The following is a 21,347-nucleotide window of genomic DNA, read 5'->3' on the forward strand; positions in this document are numbered from 1 at the left end:
CAGTGATAATGGGATTTATATATACAGATCTATATTGTTGAATTATTTCTGTGGGCACATAACCTTTTCCTTACTCTCTTACTAACAATTTAAGAAGATTACAGATTTACCCAACTAGAAGGATTTTTCCTCGAAGTGCTAATTCTGTTTGCCTGTTATTTCTTTGGAACTTGAAGCAATTAACATTTGTGGAAAAACTTCCTGTATACATCACACATTCTCCCCTTTTCACCATTAGTCTGCTCTACTCTTTTCTGGGTCTATTCTCATTTGACTGTTTGGTTTCTCTGCTTCTCCTAGTGATTTAATCTTTTTTTTTTTTTTTTTAGGACTTTCTTTGAAAGTAAATGAAATAAAAATGAAAAGAACATGAACTTTACCTATCCTTTTTTTGTTTGCTCTTAACAACTTTGGGCGTGGAGAAGGGAGGGGGAGGCGCTTTAAAGAAGTAACTCTATTTAAGAGACAAGGGTTGAAGGGCATTCTAGCTTCCCTAACTAGAGTGAAGGGCAGTCAATGGAGGAAATAGTTAGCATCCTACAATATACACGATTCATCTGTTCTGTTTAGGGGTTATTAGAGAGGAAAGAAAGTAAACGGGAAGGATTTTGTCGCTTTCCTGTTTTTTGGGCAACGCTGGTTCACAGCATTCCTTTCACATTCTACCATACATTGCCTGGAGAGAGAGAGGCAGATTATCCAATAAACCATCCATTTCTAAATGGTCTAATGATAGCATATACAAAGGTGGATCACCTTCCATTTATAGTCAGGCTGCATCAAATGGTGCTAATTCTAAATAGGCCACCCCATATAGTGTACCCTCCGAAACAACACCCTTCCGCTGTTTAACGAAATCCATTCCTTTTTTATTCACAGGAAATATTTAATATTCCAGAATCTTGTTCTTGTATTCAACGTGAAAATACTGCTCACCTGGAACTCATCAATCTGAGACCCAAGGGATGCCAAAGTCCCTGTCATCTGCTCATTAAGCCAAGGGCATCACACAAAGGCCTACTTCTAACACCTCCTGAATCTTAATGCGAGAGAGTATTGATCTCTACAATTTATGATCCTACGGCAGTGGGGTGGCTCTTCACACGTGGAACCTCCTCACTTGTGCACAGTGACTTCGAAAAACACCTCTGGCGCGGGCAGGATATAGGATCCGGGAGCCGAGGGTTTCCTCGGTTTCTTCGTTCTCTGGCCTTAAAGGTAAGGTGCCGGGCGCTGAAAGCGGCGGCCACCGCAACGAATTTCACCGTGGAGGGCCGGGCGCGGGGAGCCGGTGGCCGGGCTGCCGCGGAGGCCCCACCTGTGCGTCCCTCCAATCCTTCCCCGCCCCCTCGTTTGGCCGGTAGCGGCCCCTCCTTCTGGCGGGCTCGAGGCGGAGGGACTGCAGCTGTGGGCGCGCGCCGCGGCCGCGGGCCCCCGGGGACAGTTGGGCTCGGCCTGGCAGAGGAGCCGCTGGCGGAAGCGCGCGCCGGGAAGACCCCCGCCGGCCGCGACGCTCGGGGCCCGCGCGAGCGCGCTCGGTTGGTGCACGAGCGCGGCTCCGCCCCGCCTGCTCGGCGCGCGCCCCCGCCCGGCCCGCTCTCCTCCCCCATCCCCGGCGCGGACGGGGTGGATCCAGCTCACTCCCCTCCCCTGAGCGGCCGCGGCGGCGGCCGGCGCTGAATGAGAGACGCCGACTGCTCGGGTCGCTGAGCGCTAGCCTAGGCGGCGGTGGCGGCGGCGGCAAAACGGCGGAACGGGAGGCCCGCACCGTCCTTCCAACCTCCGAGGCGTCTGCCGGGGCTGCACAGGTCGGTGCCTTCGCCGCGGGCCTGGTGCGGAGCCTCGGAGGGCGGTGCGGGGGAGGGAAGGTGGGTGCGCTGCGACCCCCGAGCGGCGCGGAGCCGCAGCGGCGGCGGCGGCATCGCGGGGAATGGCGGCGCCTGGGGCGCTGCGGCGTGTGTCGTTCGCCCGGCCGCGGGCCCCGGGACTGCTCGCCCTCGGCGAGGAGAGGGGGTTGCAGGGCTCGGGCTGAGGCAGGAGGGGGCTCGGAACCCAGGGCCGCGCCTCCCTCGGCAGCTCGCTCTCGGCGTCAGGAGGCGGCCATGGGATCCCCGCTCCGGCTCTCTGTCCTGAGGCCCGGGGGTCAGCCCGTCTCGCCTCTCCTCGCTTCTCCCCTGGGTGGCGGAAGCCCCCGGCCTCCGCCCGCGCTGCCTTGGCGCCCAGCGGCACCTCAGCCTCCCTTCAGGTGAGCGGAGCCGGGGCTCGGGGAGTCGGAACCCGCCGAGGCGGGCCACACCCCCTCCCCAGCCCTCGCAGCTGCGCCCCCGAAGCCCGGCCGCCCAGCTGGCCGCCTTGCGGACCCGCACTCTCGCGGTCAGGGTGACCTGTTGCGGAGCGGCCCGCAGCCCGAATCGCCCGCCGACTCGGACCGGGAGGGACCGGTCCTGCGCTGGCCCCGCGCGGCGGGACGCGGGGCTGGGGGCCGCTGCCGGAGATCGGCTGTGCGGTCCTGCTGGGAGCGGACGTACTGAAAAAAAAATAAATAAAAGAGGTTCCCCCACGGGTCTGATCAAACACTTGCAGAGCGGGGATATCTGTCTGCAAATATCCGGGATTCCATTGCAGTATCGGATTAGGTAGGCTCATAAACACCATGCTTTGGAGGTGATTTGAGAGAAACCCGAGCCAGGAGTGAGGAGCTGTTATCTGTATCTGGAAAATAACCTTAAACCTGTGCTGAGCTAAATTATCCCCCCACATGCCCCCGTCAAAGCTCTTTTCCTGTAGCTGTGTGTTGTGCAGACGCAGTCCAGTTTCACTGTACGTGGGCGTGTTTGGGAAGAAGCTGCGAGCTGATAGGAGGTACCTTAGTACAAATGTTAATTTGTTTTACCCAGGAGGGGTGAGGGAGGAGGAAGAAAGGGCACTGATGTTAGCTGTGGAGGAAGGGGCCATTGAAACACTAAATTTCTGTTGAAGAAAGCTCTAAAAAGAAATACACAGTACCTGGCCTTTAAGATGGTTAAGAAGGAAATACAGTCAGCAGTTAATTCAGCTTTATCTTTTACATGCCCAGGATTTTAAAATTTCAACGCTGTAGTTGCTATAGAGAGCTTTGTTTTCGTACCGGTGTTTGTGAATTGATCTTGGTGTTTTTCTGTATTCACCATCAAGCCAGCTCTGTCTCTTTTGAAGATGACCATCAGAATTTTGGGAAACTTTTGGATCTGAGCAGCATAGTATTACAGTCATAGATCATAGCTTGCTAGCCCTAAAAGCCTATTCCATCCAGATAATTATGGTTATACAGTGCTGTAGGATCATAAATAATGTGTGTTACTGTTACTGCTGCATATCTTCCTGGAGACTTTAGAATTATGAAGGATCTTATCCAGACGGTCTTATTTTAATAAAAGCCTCTTACTCAAGGTTTGTAGGCATAAAGTTTATCGTCTAGCTTCAATTTGGAAAAGTACTTGTTTTATTAGCTTAAAGACCAAATGCAAGGACATTATTTTGAAATGGTAAGATCTACCTTTTTTTTTTTCCCCATTTTATTCCACCTTTCATTCAATTAAGAAATTTGACTTTAAAACACTGAGAATGGAACTCTGGAAATATTGTTCATTTTGCCTAAATCTTTCCAGATTGCAGTATGCTTTTCTGATACGTTCTTTGATTATCAGCAAAAACTGACCAAAATATCCTGAGAGAAAATATAGCTACTTTAAAACTGACCTTGTGGATCCTTTATGTACTTTTATCATATATGTGAGTAATGTATTTGTGTGTGTGTTTAGGTACCTAGTACATGTCTCTTTCAGTTTAGTACATGTCATTACAGCTGAGATAGCAGTTTTTTGCAGTGAGTGATGGATATATGTATAAGTGAAATTGTTCTGTTGCAATTTAAGACACTTTTGTCCAGAGGCCCAGTTTGTACACTCATTCATTCATTCTGCACATATTTATTCATTTTCTACTTGGTGCCAGTTAGTTGCCTAGATGTTGGTGATACAACAGAGAAAAGGATAGGTCTGTGCCCTGATGGAGCTTAAAGGGTAAGTAGGCAGATTGTCAGATAACACTATTTAGCATTAGTTTACAACTTTAAGAAGTAAAAACTCCTCTGAAGAGTTTTTTTTGGTTAAGGATATTTGTTGTGTTTTTCCTTCTAAGGATAGTGGGAATTATTACTGAGTGAACAAAAGCATCAAGACAAGTTAGTTTAAAAATACACTGATGTTTATGTACTTTGGGTATCTGGTTCCCCAAAATAAACATTCTACCTTAAGTCACATGATGCACAGTTTACATGTGGTTAGACAGCTTTATACTTTTGGTTTATATAGTTAAATGAGATGTTTGCTAAAAATATTTTTCTTGGCACTTGTTTTTAAGGGAGTCTTAATTCTTTTTTCCCCTAAATTTTTTAAATCGTTCCTAAATTTTTTCTTCCTCTGGCTGTGTATGTGTGAGTGGACCAAGGTCCTATTGTTCTTCCTTAAAATCTAATAACCATTATCGCTAAATCAGAGAATTCTGACTGAAATTTTTCTTTTTAAAATACGACAAACACTGGTAAAGTTTGTCGCAAATTGTTGTTGTTGTTTAGTCTCTGAGTCATGTCTGACTCTATTGCGACCCTATGGACTAAGCCCACCAGGCTCTTCTGTCCATGAGATTTCCCAGGGAAGAATACTGGAGTGGGTTCCCATTTCCTTCTCCAGGAGATCATCCCAACCCAGGGACCTTTGCAGATCACAAAACTTTTTAATATACTGCTGCTGCTGCTAAGTCGCTTCAGTCATGTCCGACTCTGTGTGACCGCATAGACGGCAGCCCACCAGGCTCCCCCGTCCCTGGGAGTCTCCAGGCAGGAACACTGGAGTGGATTGCCATTTCTTTCTCCAGGGGATCATCCCCACCCAGGGACCTTTGCAGATCAGAACACTTTTTAATATACTATTGAGTCTTAAATATGTTGATACTTCTTATTTACAGGAGTGCCAACAATTAACATTGACCTTGTGCGTGTGCTTAGTCGCTCTGGTCACGTCTGACACTTGGTGACCCTCATGGACCCTTAGCCTGCCAGACTCCCCTGTTCATGAAATTTTCTCGGCAAGAATACTGGAGTAGGTTGCCATGCCCTCCTCCAGGGGATCTTCCCCACCCAGGGATGGAGTCCGGTCTCCTGCATTGGCAGGCGTATTCTCTACCATGGAGCCACCAGGGAAGCCCAGAACATTGACCTTAATGTAGGTATTATCATCTCCATTTTGAGCTGAGGAAATGGAAATGTGAGTATACCAACGAGCAAGCAGTGAACCTAAACCCAAGCCTTAGCTCTTACTACAGTGTGATGCTCCACCTGGGGCGTGTTGATGGGGGGAGCATCAACATCCGCTGCTACAGTTCAGCATACAGTATAGCTGCTAGCCTGCTTTTCCAGAAATTTCTAAATAACTTTTAAACTCTGAACCCAACTGTTAGTTGAGATTTAATTAGACCTGTTTAGAATCTAAAAGTTCTGCTTTTTATTGCTGTATAAAAAAAGACAGTTTGGATCTACTTTTAATGATATAAATGTTTTGAGAATAAGATGTTTTAAAATTGATCCTCTTTTCTGAATGTGAAGTTTTTATTGTATAACAACTGTATGTAGAATAAAGCAAATTGCTTCCCTCTGGGTGCTACATTTTTTTAGTTACTCAGTTTTCAATAAAAAGATAATTCAGATAGTCTGAAACTCTGGCTTAACCTGAGTGAGGTTTCTTGGAGAATAAAATTACCCTCTAAATTGTTTTTTTTTTTTTTAATATGTCTTACTCCCGTTGGTTTACAGATTTTCTTCAGTGAGAAAATAAAGATTGGATATGATATATTTTGGTAGCTTGAAATTAATCTGGAGTCTTTCTTGATTAACATCTTGAACTTTTGGTTTAGGAAACCTTTTAACCATGTCATAGGAATAAAAACACTGAAATTTGAAATATGTGATGTCTGCCTATTCTATGCAAAGAAGAAAGTTTGAGTATATATTTAGCGAGTCCCTTTAGTCAGTAATGGCTGGTTAGGGATGTAGGAAGCAGTGTTCATAGGACTCAGCTTGAAGGTGCCTGGCAGCTTATGTGTGCCACCACAGGGAACTTTGGTACAGGCTTTTGAATGACACATGGCTTTGGTGTATGAGAGGCTTGAAAATGAAGCCCTCACCTTGAGCTTAATTGATACCCTTCTGTTATTTTGTTTATATGACCTTTTCTCCAAACACATCTTTCCTTTAGAGCTCAATTTCCTTCTTGCTCATTCTTGGAGAACCCGTTTCTGAAAACCTTGCCTAAATAGCAGCCCCATCACACTCTACCCTCATCTTTATTTCTCTTCACAACAGTAATTTATCTGACATTATAGCATATGTTGATTTGCTTATTATCTGCTTCCCTCTGAATATAAGGAGGGACCTTCCTTGAAGTCCTTCACGAGGTCAAAGACTTGGCTCACTGATGTCTTCCTAGCACCTAGAAAAGTGCCTGGCACAGTCAATGCCCAGATAAACTTTGTAGAGTGGTTGAATTAATTGATACTAAATGATACAAAAAACACTAGTTATGTTTCTTGAAAGCAACAACACACTAACTTTTGACTTTAAATAATACACCTGTACAGTTAAAAAGAAAGTTGTACTGTAAGACTTAAAATGAAAACCCCACCCCCTGAATAATTTTCCCTCCCAGGTCCTGCTTTTAGAGCAATTATTTTTGATACGTTTAGCTGTTGGTTTTTTTTTTTTTCTTTCTGATATTTATTTCCATATTTTAAGGTATTACTTGTTTTTCAGTTTTAGATATCTGTTGGCTTCCTCCTCTGGAAGATGAGTCTATGCTTTAGGGTTCTTAGGCCCGCTGAGCTTCCTCTCCCTTTATCTCCTTAGTATAGTCACCTAATACGTTATATCTCCTAATGTAACATATAGTTATGTAACTTATTGTTTATTGTTTACATTATTATGACTTTGTGTATCTGTTTACCGTTGAACTATACAGTGTTCTATGATTGTATTTCATGAATTTAAAATTTGGGGGGGACTTCTCTGGTGGTCCAGAAGCTAAGACTCTGTGCTCCAGTGCAGGGGGCCCAGGTTGCATTGCTGGTCAGGGAACTAGATCCCACATGCCACAGCTGAGTTTGCATGCCGCAACTAAGACCTGTTGCAGCCAAATAAATAAATATTAAATATTTTTCTTTTTTTTTTTTGCTTAGTGTCCTATTTGTCTCTATCCACCCCCTGCCCCCACCAGGAACTGTCTCAGTATGTGCAAACACAACAGATTGATCACTCGATATATATTTTTTTTTTTAATTGGAACTATCTCAGAGTTCCCTGTCCTTATGCCCAAATCAGCACTGGGGCTCTTCACTCTGCTGGGCATCAGCTTGTGATTTCCCTTTGTGACCCTGGGAGTTCTCTTTACCTTTTCCCTGTGTTAAAGCCCATGTTCTCTGGATCCCTGTCCTCCTCTTTCTCTGATGTACCCCTTTGTTTTGGTGAAATACATCCCTCAGTAACTTTCAAGAAAGAGTGTTTGAGCAGGTGAAATTTCTGAGACCGTTTGCATTGCTGAAAATATCTTTCTTCTACGCTGACAGCTGGTTGATAATTTGGCCCTTCTCAGTGTGGGATTCTAAAGTGAAGTAATTGTCCTTCGAAACTTAAGGGGTGGTACTGTAATTACCTAGCTTCAGGTGGCTGTTGAAAAGTCTCATGCCCTTTCATCGTCTTCATCCTTTCTGTGTGACTGGAGTCCATTAAGATCCTTCCTCGGTCATCAGTCTGTGCCTCTCACGTCTTCTGTGTCTTGGGTGGGTCTTATTGCATTTCTTCTGCACCGGACTCAGTGGGCCCTTCAACCAGCATTGTCTATATTAGATGAGAGGAGAGGTGACCATCCAGTGCAAGGCTGAGCCAGTTTTTCCTTTGAAGGGCTGAATAGTATTGTAGGCTTTGTGGGCAGTACTGTCTGTTACTGCTACTCAGCTTTGCTTTTGCACCATGAAGCTGCCGTAGACAGCACAGGCACGTGGTTTGCTGACCCCAATCTGAGCACAGGTGGAAGGATTAGCCATTGCTTTACTAGGGGTCGGGAGAGAAGAGCAGAATTTGTGGACAGACACGATGGTGGTGGCTTGAGGAAGTTCTCATCTGAGGTTTTCTGTTAGTGTATGATAAGCAAGACCATTAGCTGAGAGTGAGAAAGAATGGCTGTGTGTATTGGAGGTTTGACAAGGGGGAAGGAACATGACACAGCCATCCATCAAAGAGTGGAAAAGTGAAGAGAATAGAGGAGAGGAATATGTTGTGTTGGCTGCTGCTGCTGCTGCTAAGTCGCTTCAGTCGTGTCCGACTCTGTGCGACCCCATAGACGGCAGCCCACCAGGCTTCTCCATCCATGGGATCTTCCAGGCAAGAACACTCGAGTGGGTTGCCATTTCCTTCTCCAGTGCATGAAAGTGAAAAGTGAAAGTGAAGTCGCTCAGTCGTATCCGACTCTTAGCGACCCCCTGGACTACAGCCCCCCAGGCTCCTCCGTCCATGGGATTTTCCAGGCAAGAGTACTGGAGTGGGGTGCCACTGCCTTCTCCGATTGTGTTGGCTAGTCAGCATTAAAGGCTCACTTACCTGAGAGAAATGATTCTAAATTTCAGGTTCCTGGCTTTAATAGAAGTATCTCTAAAATCTCACCAAATATGATATCTTACTAAAGGTCTCCCCCCGCCCCCACCCTGGTCAGGTGGGGTTTTTTAAATTAATCATCAGAACTATTCACATATAAGTACTGTATACTTACATATGTATATGTTTTTATACATACAAACATGGCCTATATAACATCTCATTTGTAGAGAAATGCCAAAAGAAAGTACTATAACCTTTCCCAAATACACATTTGATTTAGAGATCATTTGCTTATTCAATTTTTAAAAGCCATGGAGCATTTTTTGTGTTCCAGGGATAGTTCTTGGTGCTGGGGATACAGCTGTAAACAAAAATGCAAAAACATTTGCCTCTATTACATTTATATTTTAACTAACATAATTAAATACACACATCGACATTCGCAAAGAAAGGAACATTATGTAGAGATGAGAAAATATGTTATTAAATGTATTTTTTTTCCAGCTTTCTTGAGGTATAATTGACAAAATTGTAAGACACCTAAAGTATACCAAATGATGATTTAATACATGTTTACATTGTGAAAATGCTCAGCATAATTAGCTGTAAGACAGTGGTCCCCAACCTTTTTGGCACCAGAGACTAATTTCGTCGAAGACAGGTTCCATGGATAGGAGTTGGGGGCAGTGGTTCAGGCAGTAACATGAGCAGTGGGAAACAGCAGATGAAGCGTCACGCACTAGCCCACTGCGTGGCCCTGTTCTTACTAGGCCATGGACAGATAACAGTCCATGACCTGGGGATTGGTATTAGGGAAGTGAAGTCAAGCCATGATTAGATACCCCTTCACACTACTAGAAGGGCTAGAATTTAAAAAGTTTGGTGATGTAGCAAGTATAGGTATGGATGTTGAGAAATTGGATCCCTCAGACACTAACAGGAATATAAAATTATGTAGCTTCTTTGGAAGATAGTATGGCAGCTCTTAAGGAGATTAAATGTTGAGTTACCATTATAACCTAGCAGTTCTTTCCTAGGTATATACACAAGAAAGATGAAAGCATGTCTCCATAAAAAATTGTTCCCAAATGATTATGGCAGCATTATTCATTGTAAGGAAAAAAATAGAAATAACACAAATGTCTATCACCTAACAAGTGAATAAACAAAATGTGATACATCCATCCAGTGGGATTATTATTTAGCCCTTAAAAGGAGTAAGGTACGATACATGTTATATCATCAGTAAATTTTGAAAATATTATGCATGGTGAAAGAAGCAGTCACAAAAGGCCAGATATTATATGATTACATTCATATGAAGCATGCAGAACAGGAATCTATAGAGATAGAGTGCTGATTAGTGGTTGCTTGAGGTTGCAGGTAGGAGATGGGAAGGCCTAAAGAGTATAGGGTTTCTTTTTAAGATTTTAAAAATGTTCTACAGTTGACTGCATTGATAGTCCTACATGCCATTAAACTGTATACGTTTTCTTTTTGGCCTCTCTGTGTGGCTTGTCATATTTTAGCTCCCTGATCAGGGATTAAACGTGAGACCTTGTCAGTGAAAACTCAGGAGTCCTAACCACTGGACCACAAGGGAAATTCCTGAATTGTATACTTTAAATGGATGAATTGTATGGTATGTGACATATATTTCAAAGCTGTTTAAAAAAGCAAGACATGGCAAAAATAATCAGTGATATGAGGCAATGGCACTATATTTAATTGAGAAAAGCAAGTTACAGAGCAAAGTATAAAATATCCCATTTTAATAAAACAGTAAAAATCCAATGTTTATTGCAGAGTATAAGTGATCTTGTAAGATTGAAAAATGTTGCACACCAGATGTAAACATTTGTTTACCTAGTTGGTCTTAGGTAAAAAAGAGGGAGAGAAAGAAGGGAGAAGATAACTTGAAGGAAAAGGCCTTGATATAGAAGAAACAGCATTTATAACATAATAAACATAAATCTTGAAAAGAAAATGGTAGTTGTCTATGTGGTGAGATACCAGAGTTTTTTTCTTTTTCTTATTAGATTTTTTTGGATTGTTTGATTTCTTTTATCAATATAAATATCTAAAACTAAATAAAGCAATACAAATAAAACATTTATGAAATCTGAAAAAATGCAGCAGTTTGTTTTCCATAATAGCACCCAACTGGAAACAAGCCAGATGCCCATCAGCAGAAAAATGTAGCAATAATTTGTGGTATGCTCTGTACTGGAATACTATATATCAGTGAAAAAGAAGGAACCACTGCTGTACTTAGCAAATATGGGTGAATATCCCAAACTGTTGATAGAAATCAGACACAAGAGAGTATGTACTGTGTGATCCTCTTTTCTTGAAGCTCAGGAAAAGGTCAAACTCATCTCTGTTGTTGGAAATCAAAGTAGTGGTTAAGGGTTGGGACTAGCGGAGCAAGACTTCTGGAGTACTGGAAATGCTCTATATCTTTATTTGACTGGTGGTTACATGCACATCTCTACATAGTAAAAATTCATAAGTACATTTTAGTATTTATGTGTATCTCAATAAAAAAAAAAGTAAAACACATCAAGCCAGAAAAAAATGAAAAAAAATAAGCTTTAAAAAATCTGGTGCTCGTGTAAAAAGTCTTTGTATACTTTCAGGGATACTTACTTCATTTCCAAAGACAGTTTCTCTCTGCTTTCAGTTTTTTATTAATTTTTAATTGAAGTATAATTGCTTTATATAATTGTGTTGGTTTCTGCCAAACATCAGCACGAATCAGCCATATCTGCCTTCGTTTTTAATGGTTGCATCATAATGCATAATGGTTGCACATTCTGTGGGTGTATCATAATTTCTTTAAGCAGTCTCTTGATGGGACACTTAGGTTGTTTCTAACTTTAATATACTGTAAAGAGTGATAGAGTTAGCATCTTCTCTTATACATCTTCCTGTGGTTTTCTGGTTGTTTCCTTTTGATGAATTCCTAAAAGGAGGATGGTTTGCTTGTTTGGAGGTTAAGTACAGTTGCATTCTTGCTTGTGCCACATAATTGTTTCTCTATGCTCTTACTGACTTGGTGATTAACTTTACAAACATAGATTTTGATCTATTATGTAATAAATTCTTATTTTAATTTGCATTTTAAAATATTTTTGGTGAAATTTATATTTTCATGTTTTTGGACATTTAGGCTATAATTTCCTTCTCATATCTTATATACTTACTGCTTATATTCTTATCTCTTAAAAGTCTTTTGACCAGATAAGTCAAATAAACACAAAAATACATAAAGATTAATACACTTAACACCTCAGATAGAAAAAGACAAATACCAAATGATATCACTTACATGTGAAATCTAAAACATGATATAAATGAACTTATCTATGAAACAGAAACAGACTCACAGAGAGAACAAACTGGTGGTTGCCAAGGCGGGGAGGGTTAGGGGACGGATGATTGGGAGTTTGGGATTAGCAGATGCAAGCTGTTATATAGAATGGATAAACAACAAGTTCCTGTTGTATACCACAGGGGACCATTTTTAATATCCTGTGATAAACCATAATGGAAAAGAAAAAAAAAATACAGTTAACTTGAGAAATGAAACATTACCAGTGCAGTTGAAGCATCCTATTGCTTAACGTTAATAACATGTTAGAGCTCTTCATGTATGAAGAATATTGGTTTTGTTGCTTGTTGTAGACCTTTTCCCTATCTTATTTTCTGTCACATAACTTACGAGTATTTCCATGGTGGCTCAGATGGTAAAGAATCTGCCTGCAATGCAGGAGACCTCGGTTCAGTCCCTGGGTTGGAAAGATCCCTTGGAGAAGGAAATGGCAACCACTCCAGCATCTTGCCTGAAGAATCCCATGGACAGAGGAGCCTGGTGGGCTACAGTCCATGAGACTCAAAGAGTTGGACATGACTGAGTAACTGTCTCTTTTTAGAGTCTTTTATTAAATCTATATTGGCTTCAGTTGTGAGATATACTGTTTATTTTTTTTTGTTTATTTTTTTATTTTTTCATTTCTTATATGATATTATACATGTTTCTTTTTTTTATTTTTTTTAATTAATTAATTAATTTTTTAATTTTAAAATCTTTAATTCTTACATGCGTTCCCAAACATGACCCCCGCTCCCACCTCCCTCCCCACAACATCTCTCTGGGTCATCCCCATGCACCAGCCCCAAGCATGCTGCACCCTACGTCAGACATGGACTGGCGATTCAATTCTTACATGATAGTATACATGTTAGAATTCCCATTCTCCCAAATCATCCCACCCTCTCCCTCTCCCTCTGAGACCAAAAGTCCGTTATACACATCTGTGTCTTTTTTCCTGACTTGCATATATAAACTTGCATATATAAACAGATATACTGTTTAATATACAATTAAGGATAGAAATATACTGTCAGTTGAACCATGACACTCTTAGTTTAAGAGGCATCCTGATTTCAGAGATGTTAAAAGATGAGAAAATATTCGTCCTAGAATTGATGAACTATGGGTATCTGTTTGGCTGTATGTGTGTGTCGTATGTTTTCTTTAGTCAGATTTATCAGGCTTTTCTGCTGTTTCTGTTTTTCTGTTGTCAGTCCTAGACTTTCCTATGCCAACATTAAAAACAATTAACCTAGTTTTACTTCTAGTATTTTTATGCCTTAGACGTTTTTCATCTTTAATTCATCCTGTTTATTTTCATGTAAGATCTAGTTTTTGTCCTTTTACCCAAATAGTTAGCCAGTTGTCATAAAGTTAAAGGCGACTGGCAGTTTTTTGAATAAGTAATGAATGATACAGTCAGATGTGCTTATTTGAAAAATATTAATATGGCTGTGGATCTTGGTTGGATTTAGTCTAAAAATTCCCAGTTGCATTTTCTATTAAATATGTATCTTAATTCATTTGCAGTAAGAGGAATATGAACGTTAAAACTGTGATTTCATATTGCCTTAAATAATGCATCTGAGTATTCTTGGAATCAGTCAAATAATTAAAACAATTTTTTGCCACATAGGCCATGGTTTTAGTCCTGTGCTTAAAGTCTGTGTGAATTGGGGCAAGTTACTTAATTTTTCTTAATATTCAGCCCCCCTGTTTGTAAAGTGGGCATAGAAGTGTCTTCGCATAGGAACACTGTAAGGATTAAATGAGAAGGTATAAAAGCAAAGTACTAGGCTGAATTAGTTCTTAACTCTTCCTTCTTTCAGGACCGTGAAGATCAAGTGTACTAATAATCACAGCCTAGCTTCTCTTGTATCTGGGGTTACTCTAGATCTCTAGGGTTACTAGAGTAAAGAATTCGTTAGACCTCTTCAAATTCTGATTAAGGTGTCTCAGGGTTTGACTAGAACTTTTCTGGCCTCCTGGAAGTAGCTTGTATGACAGATCTATGTGTTTTCTGTTGTTGCTTTTAAGCTGCCCTTCTGTGAATGTGCTGAAATCTTCATAGCTTTTAGGGTTTTGTAGGTAGGGGATTCGTATGTATTTTAGGTTTGACTGATACAGCTTTTATTCTGTCAATTGTCATTAGGATAACCTCTGCTGCTCTTCTTTCACAGTTTAGATTTGTGGATATATTTTTTTATAGGTTTGTGTGGTTCAGATCCCATCTCTTAGGGCTGAGGGTACAGGGGTAAGTCTATTAAAAGGGAAATGTTTTGTAGATACCCTTGGGTAAGAAACTTGCTTTGGACTTGCTTCTTTTTGTCAACAGTGTTTTTGAAAGGTTTCTGTGAGCCCAGTACTTGTGAATGTTATCCTGGAGGAGTAAGTTCTAGATCTTGCACTGGTTGTTTACATCTTCTTGGTGAAGAGAAGAGAGAGAGATGAAATCTTCTATATGAAACCACAGTAAATAACATGAGACTGTATGTAGTTATGTGTCAGATTGAAGAGCAGTGTGCAGGAGAAGAGGAGGGAGTTATATCTCAGTGAGTGCAGGAGTGGTCCTTAGGAAATGTGTTTCATTAAGGTGGTAAGAACATAAGCTTTGGGGAACAGCATTACTGAAGTTACAGCAACAGGAATCAGTTTTGGCATGCTTTGGCCTGAAGGGTTTTTGGAGGTTTTAGAAATAATTTGATAAAATGAGACCAAATTATTCATTCCTTAGAAGTAAAGCAGGTTAAAATTTAAGGGATAACATATACTGATACTGACTTTTGGCTTCTCACTCTATTTCCTTTCTTTTTAAGGTTGTAAATTGATCAATTGTAAATGAAGATTGGAGCGAAAATCCAAACTGTTTAGAACCAGTGTTCTTTTTTTTTTTTTTTCTCCCAAAGGGAGGGGGTTTCTAGTTAAGTTATATATGTACTAGGTAATCCTCCCAACAAGAAGATTTAAAACAACATTGATAGGAAAGTAGCATTGATAAGTTTGTTTGCCTTTTCCTTTCTGTCCCTATTACTTGGTCTTAGCTAATTATGTGGCAGGTTTTCATTTCAAAGTCTTTCCCCTGCCATTGAAAAAGCCAAGGGGTGTAGGGTCAAACTCATCTGAAGAAGGATATTTTGAGCTATAATTCTGAAGGTTTGAGCTTGGGGGAGCCAGCGGTACTGTCGAGGCCTCTGTGCTGCCGTGTGTGAGCAGCGGTGAATTGGCTGTAGTAATGGTGTCAGCACTTCTAGACCCCTCTTCTGCTTCAGTTCAGTGTGGTGCAGCGGACATAGCTACGAAGGGAGAGGGTTATCGACGTTTACTACTTCTATCTGAGCAGAATTGAAAATGATAGACGATAATGGGCTTTCCTTGTCTCAGTCGTAATACCATTGCTGTCGTTTGGCCACCCTCGACTTAACAACAGCTGGGCCTATGTCCCATGTCTTACTTGTGTGATACTGTAAATTATATGATCTCCTTAATAACAACCAAAAGTTGTATTTATGACTGCTTAATTACTGTAACTAAATAGATTAAAAATACTGATAAGACTTTTGAGCCCCAGATGAAGGGTGACTTAGCTGACTCAGTGTCCCAGACATGTGTTTGATAATTCTGGTGTGCCTGCAGTTCCACAGTACATTGCAGAGGAATAGACCTCAATAGCTATGTTTTTAACCATGTAAAAGCTATATTCCACCTGATTGATCCAGGAGTGGGCATTTGACCTATGGGCTGCTAATCTGTAAACCAGCCAACCACCTAGCGTTGTCTGGTGGGGACAATTACAGCCATGTACAGGGAACGTGGAGTTAACTTGCCATTGAGCCATGAGAGCCTTAGCTGGGAAGATGGCGTTAGTGTGGAGTCCTGTAAAACTAAAGTCTGAGAGACTGGAAAGGTGATATAAGCAGAAGCTGAGAGTCACAGCAATGGTAAAGGGGCTGAGGAAGCCAGTTGGTAACCAGAAGAGAATGAGGTATCTGTGATGAGAGAAGCACACAATTATGAGCAGGAAGCCGTGTGAGAGAGAGAGGTGGGCGCAGAGCTGAGCCTGGAGCTTCTGCTCTCTGGCTCTGTAGACACTCCTCTCCTGCTACTCCAGGACTTCTGTGGCTCCTGCCCTTCTGGAGACCCCATCCCGTTTTTTCCCCAGGAAAGCGTGCAGGCTTTGGTGTCAGACTTTTGGCAGTAGAATTCTGGCTCTGTCTTTTAATAGTTGTGTGACCTTGGAAAGGTTGTTTTAACTCCTCTGTCTCATTCTTTATCTGTAAAAAGTGAGCATCATAAATAATATTGATACCTTTCCTTATGGGGCTGATGTCAGGATTAAATGAGATGACACAAAAGCTTTTATAACAATAGTAAGATCATAACCGGTGTTCAGTGAGTAGTGTCATACATAACATGCTCTTTAGGGTAATTTGAATGAATTTCTTGCAACTAAAAGAGCCTAAGGAAATAATTTGCTTGGAGATTCACTTAGAGAAGTGCACCCTAGTGTGTGTTGAGTAACCAGGGTTATTTTAGGTAGTGTACAGGGCACTGAAAAATAGTCTTATTCACCTTGTGAGTAATGGGACTTGCTATATTTACTGGCATACCTTCTTTTATTGTATTTTGCTTCATTATACTTCACAGTCTTTGTTTTTTACAGTTTGAAGGTTTGTGGCAACCCTCCATTGAGCAAGTCTGTCGGTGCCTTTTTTCCAACAGCATTTGCTCACTTCTTGTCTCTGGCTTACATTTTGGTAATAATTCTCAAAATATTTAAGCTTTTTCATTATTATATTTGTTATGGTGATCTGTGATCAGTGAACTTTGATGTTACATTGTAATGGTTTTGGGACATCCCGAACCTTCCCCATATACCATAGCGAGCTAATGTGTACATTCTGGCTACTCCACCAACTGGCCGTTGATGTCCCCACCCCCACTGATCTCTGTCCATCTGTTGAGGCCTCCCTATTCCAAAAAATGGGGTATTGAAATTAGGCCAAGTAATAACCCTACAGTGGCCTCTTAAGTGTCCAAGGGAAAGGAAGAGTGGCATGTCTTTCACTTTAGATCAAAAGCTAGAAATGATTAAGTTTAGGGTGGAAGGCATGTTGAAAGCCAAGATAAGGAAGCGGAACCAGCCTTATTGTTCATAATGGAGAAAGTTTTAGTGATCTGAACAGAAGATCAAACCAGTTACAATATTCTGTTAGGGGAAAGCCCCAACTCTCTTCAGTTGTATGAACACTGGGAGGGGTGAAGAAGCTGCAGAAGAAAAGTTTGAAGCTATCAGAAGTTGGTTCACAAGGTTTAAGGAAAGAAGCCGTCTCTGTAACATTAAAGTGCAAGGTGAAGCAGGAAGTACTGATGAAGAAGCTGCAGCAACCCAGCCGAAAGTTTTAGCTAAGATAATTAATGAAGGTGGCCACCCTAAACAACAGGTTGTCAATGTAGACAAAACAGCCTTCTGTTGGAAAAAGATGCCACCTAGGACTTTGATAGGTAGAGAAGAGAAGCCAAAGCCTGGCTTCAGAGGATGGGTTGACTCTCTTGTTAGGGGCTAATGTATCTGGTATCTTTAAGTTGAAGCCAGTGCTCATTTACCTTTCCCCAAATCCTGTGGCCCTTAAGAATTATGCTACATCTTCTTTCCCTGTGCTCTACAAATGGCATAATAAAATCTTCATGGTAGCACATTTGTTTACATGTTTGTTGTGGTTTTTTTTTCCAAGACAACTTTTATTGAAGCATAGTTGATTTACAGTGTTGGGTTTCAGGTGTACAGCAAAATGAATCAGTTATTTTTTTTTCAGATTCTTTTCCATTATAGGTTATTGCAAGATAGCAAGTATACTTCCCTGTGCCATACAACAGGTTCTTGTTGTTTATCTAATTTATATACAGTAGTATGTATCTGTTAATCCCAAACTCCTAATTTATCCCTCCACTTCCCGTTCCCCTTTGGTAACCGTAAGTTTGTTTTCTATGTCTGTGAGTCTGTTCTGTTTTATAAATAATTTCATTTGTATCACTTTTTTAGACTATACATATAAATAATGTGATATTTGTCTTTGACCTACTTCACTTAGTATAATAATCTCTAGGTCCACCCATGTTGCTGGAAATGGCATTATTTCCTTTTTTTTTATGGCTAAGTAATATACTGCTATATAAATCTCACATCATCTTTATCCATTTATCTGTTAATAGACATTAGGTTGCTTCCATGTCTTTGCTATTGTAAATAGTGCTGCTGTGACCATTGAGGTGGGTGCCTCTTTTCAAATTAGTTTCTGTCTCTTCCGGATATGTGCCCAGGAGTGGATTGCTGGATCATATGGTAACTATTCTTTAAGCAATCTCCATACTGTTCTCCATAGTGGCTATACCAATTTACATTCCCAGCAACAGTGTTTATGACATGTTTTACTGAATATTTTAAGTCTACTGTTGAGACCTACTGCTCAGAAAAAAGATTCCTTTCAAAATATTGCTGTTCATTGACAATGCGCTTGGTTCCAAAGAGATGGAGATTTTCAAGATTAGTGTTGTTTTCATGCTTGCTAATACATCTATTCTGCAGCCCATGGATCAAAGAGTAATTTTGACTTTCAAGTCATTATTATTTAAGATATATTTTATAAGGCTATCAGTGAAAGAATTAGTCATTCAGTCATGTCTGCCTCTTTGCGACCCCATGGATAGTAGCCCACCAGGGTCCTCTGTCCGTGGGATTCTCCAGGCAAGAATACTGGAGAGGGTTGCCATTCCCTTCTCCAGGGGATCTTCCTAACCCAGGGATCAAACCCAGGTCTCCTGCATTGCAGACATAGTCTTAACCATTTGAGCCACCAGGGAAGCCCATAGCTGCCACAGATGTAAGGCTGTGGCTGCCATAGATAGTGATTATTTTGATGAATCCAGGCAAAGTAAATTGAAAACCTTCTGGAAAGGATTCACCATACTTGCTGCCAGTAAGAACATTCATGATTCCTTGGAAGAGGTCAAAATATCAACATAAATAGGAGTTTGGAAGAAGTTGATTCCGGATGACTTTGAAGGGTTCAAGATATAAGTGGAGGAAGTAACTAGCGATGGTGGAAATAGAACTAGAAGTGGAGCCTGAAGGTATGATTGAATTGCTCCAATCTTATGATTGCTGCTGCTGCTAAGTCAACTTCAGTCATGTCCGACCCTGTGTGACCCCAGAGACAGCAGCCCACCAGGCTCCGCTGTCCCTGGGATTCTCCCGGCAAGAACACTGGAGTGGGTTGCCATTGCCTTCTCCAATGCATGAAAGTGAAAAGCGAAAGTGAAGTCGCTCAGTCGTGTCTGACTCTTCGCGACCCCGTGGACTGTAGCCTTATCAGGTTCCTCCGTCCATGGGATTTTCCAGACAAGAGTATGGAGTGGGTTGCCATTTCCTTCTCCAATCTCATGATGAAACTTGGATGAATGAAGAGAGTTGCCTTTTATGTGTGAGCAAGGAAGTGTTTCCTTGATATAGAATCTTCTGGTGAAGAAACAGTGATGATTGTTGAAATTTTAACAGAGTTTAGAATATTACAAAAACTTAATGATAAAGCAGTGGCAGTGTTTGAGAGGATTGACTCCAATTTTTGAAAGAAGTTCTGTAAGTAAAATGCTACCAGTCAGCATTGCATGCTACAAGAAAATCATTCACGAAAGGAAGGGTCAGTCACTCTGTCAGGCTTCATCTTTGTCTCATTTTAAGAAATTGCCATAGCCACCCCAACCTTCGGTAGCCACCAACAGGATCAGTCAGCAGCCATTGACAATGAAGCAAGACCCTCCACCAGCAAAATGATTGACTTGCTAAAGGCTCAGATGGGGGTTAGCGATTTTTAGAAATAAAAGATGTTTAAATTAAGGTATATACCTTTTTTTAGATATAATGCTATTGTACACCTAATTGACTGTAGTATAAACATAGCTTATATGCACTGGAAAACCAAAAAATTGGTATGACTTGCTTTATAGCAATATTTAGTTTATTGTGGTATTCTGGAACTAAACCCAGAATATCTCAGGTTTATCTTTTATTTTTTAACCATTTACTAGTTGCTTGAGTATTTTACCTGTATTAACTCCTTGGATCATTGCAATAAACTGATAAAGAAGGTACAGTTGTTACCTTCATTTTAAAGAGGTAGAAACTTAGCAACAGGAAGGCTAACTGTCTTGCTTTATATTATACAATATGTAAGTGGCAGAACTAGGAATTGAACCTAGGTGGTATGGTTATAGTTTTAGGGTTTTTTTTTTAAAGCATCTATGTCTTTTTCAGTTTTTATTTACCGTTTTAAATGAAGCCAAGGAAAAGGTTTCAGTTTGTTGCTACAGTTTCTTTTATATTATTCTAGTGCTTCTCTCCTGTTTTAATAAAGAGTTAGCATCCAGTTATAGAGTATTAGGTGGGCAAGATAATGATACTAGGTAGTATACTATTGTAAGAGTCTTATACTGTATGTGAAGTGGTACTGTCGCTTGAAGTTAGACCATGGTAAGTTGAAAGTTATATACTGTAAATCCTGAAGCAATTCTATTTTTAAAAAGATTGAAGGTAATAAGCCATCAAAAGAGATAAAGTGAAGTCAGAGTTATACTTATTTAATTCAAAAGAAGGCATTAAAAAAAGGAGAAAAAGAACCTTGGACAAATAGAAACAAATTGTAAGATAATAGACCTAAATTTAACCAGATTGGGAATCATATTAAATATAAATGGTCTAAACAGAGATTCTCAGATTGGGTTAAAAAGCAAGACTCAACTATATCCTTGCCTATAAAAAATATGCTTTACATATAAAGATGCAAACAGTAAAGGATGGAAAAAGATACACTATACTCACAACAGTCAAAAAGAAAGATGGAGTGACTGTATTAATATTAGACAAAGTAGACTTCTTCAGAGCAAAGGATATTTCCAAGAATAAAGGATGTCATTTAAAAATGATAAAGAGGTCAGTTAATCAAGAGGACATAACGGATCTAAACATTTGTGCCTCTAAGAACAGAACTTCAAAAATGGAGAGAACTTCAAGGAGAAACAGTCAAATCTGCAATTTTAGCTGTATGTTTCAATATCCTTTCTTGAGAATTGAAAAATTGACCTAATTAACATTTACAGAATATTTCACCTAACAACAGCAGAGTATTATTCTCAGGTCTCTTTAAATGTACATAAAACATTTTCCATTAAGAACCATATTTTGGGTCATAAAATAAGTCTCTATAATTTAAAAGGATTGAGATCTTATGTTCTCTGATC

General features: G+C 40.6%; 1 protein-coding gene across 4 annotated transcripts in view; it reads left to right on the forward strand.

Annotated features, from left to right (window-relative positions):
- The first annotated feature begins 1,248 nt into the window (after positions 1-1,248).
- RALGPS2 (Ral GEF with PH domain and SH3 binding motif 2) overlaps positions 1,249-21,347 on the forward strand; it is a 160,102-nt gene continuing 140,003 nt past the window's right edge. For 2 of the 4 annotated variants that reach the window (XM_069546168.1, XM_069546171.1), the window contains exon 1: positions 1,249-1,808. The gene's annotated coding sequence lies outside the window, so the exon portion shown is untranslated. The remainder of the gene's footprint in view (positions 1,809-21,347) is intronic. The other 2 variants (XM_069546169.1, XM_069546172.1) reach the window with 1 other exon arrangement.

Source organism: Ovis canadensis, chromosome 12, assembly GCF_042477335.2.
Source record: "Ovis canadensis isolate MfBH-ARS-UI-01 breed Bighorn chromosome 12, ARS-UI_OviCan_v2, whole genome shotgun sequence".
NCBI lineage: Eukaryota > Metazoa > Chordata > Mammalia > Artiodactyla > Bovidae > Ovis > Ovis canadensis.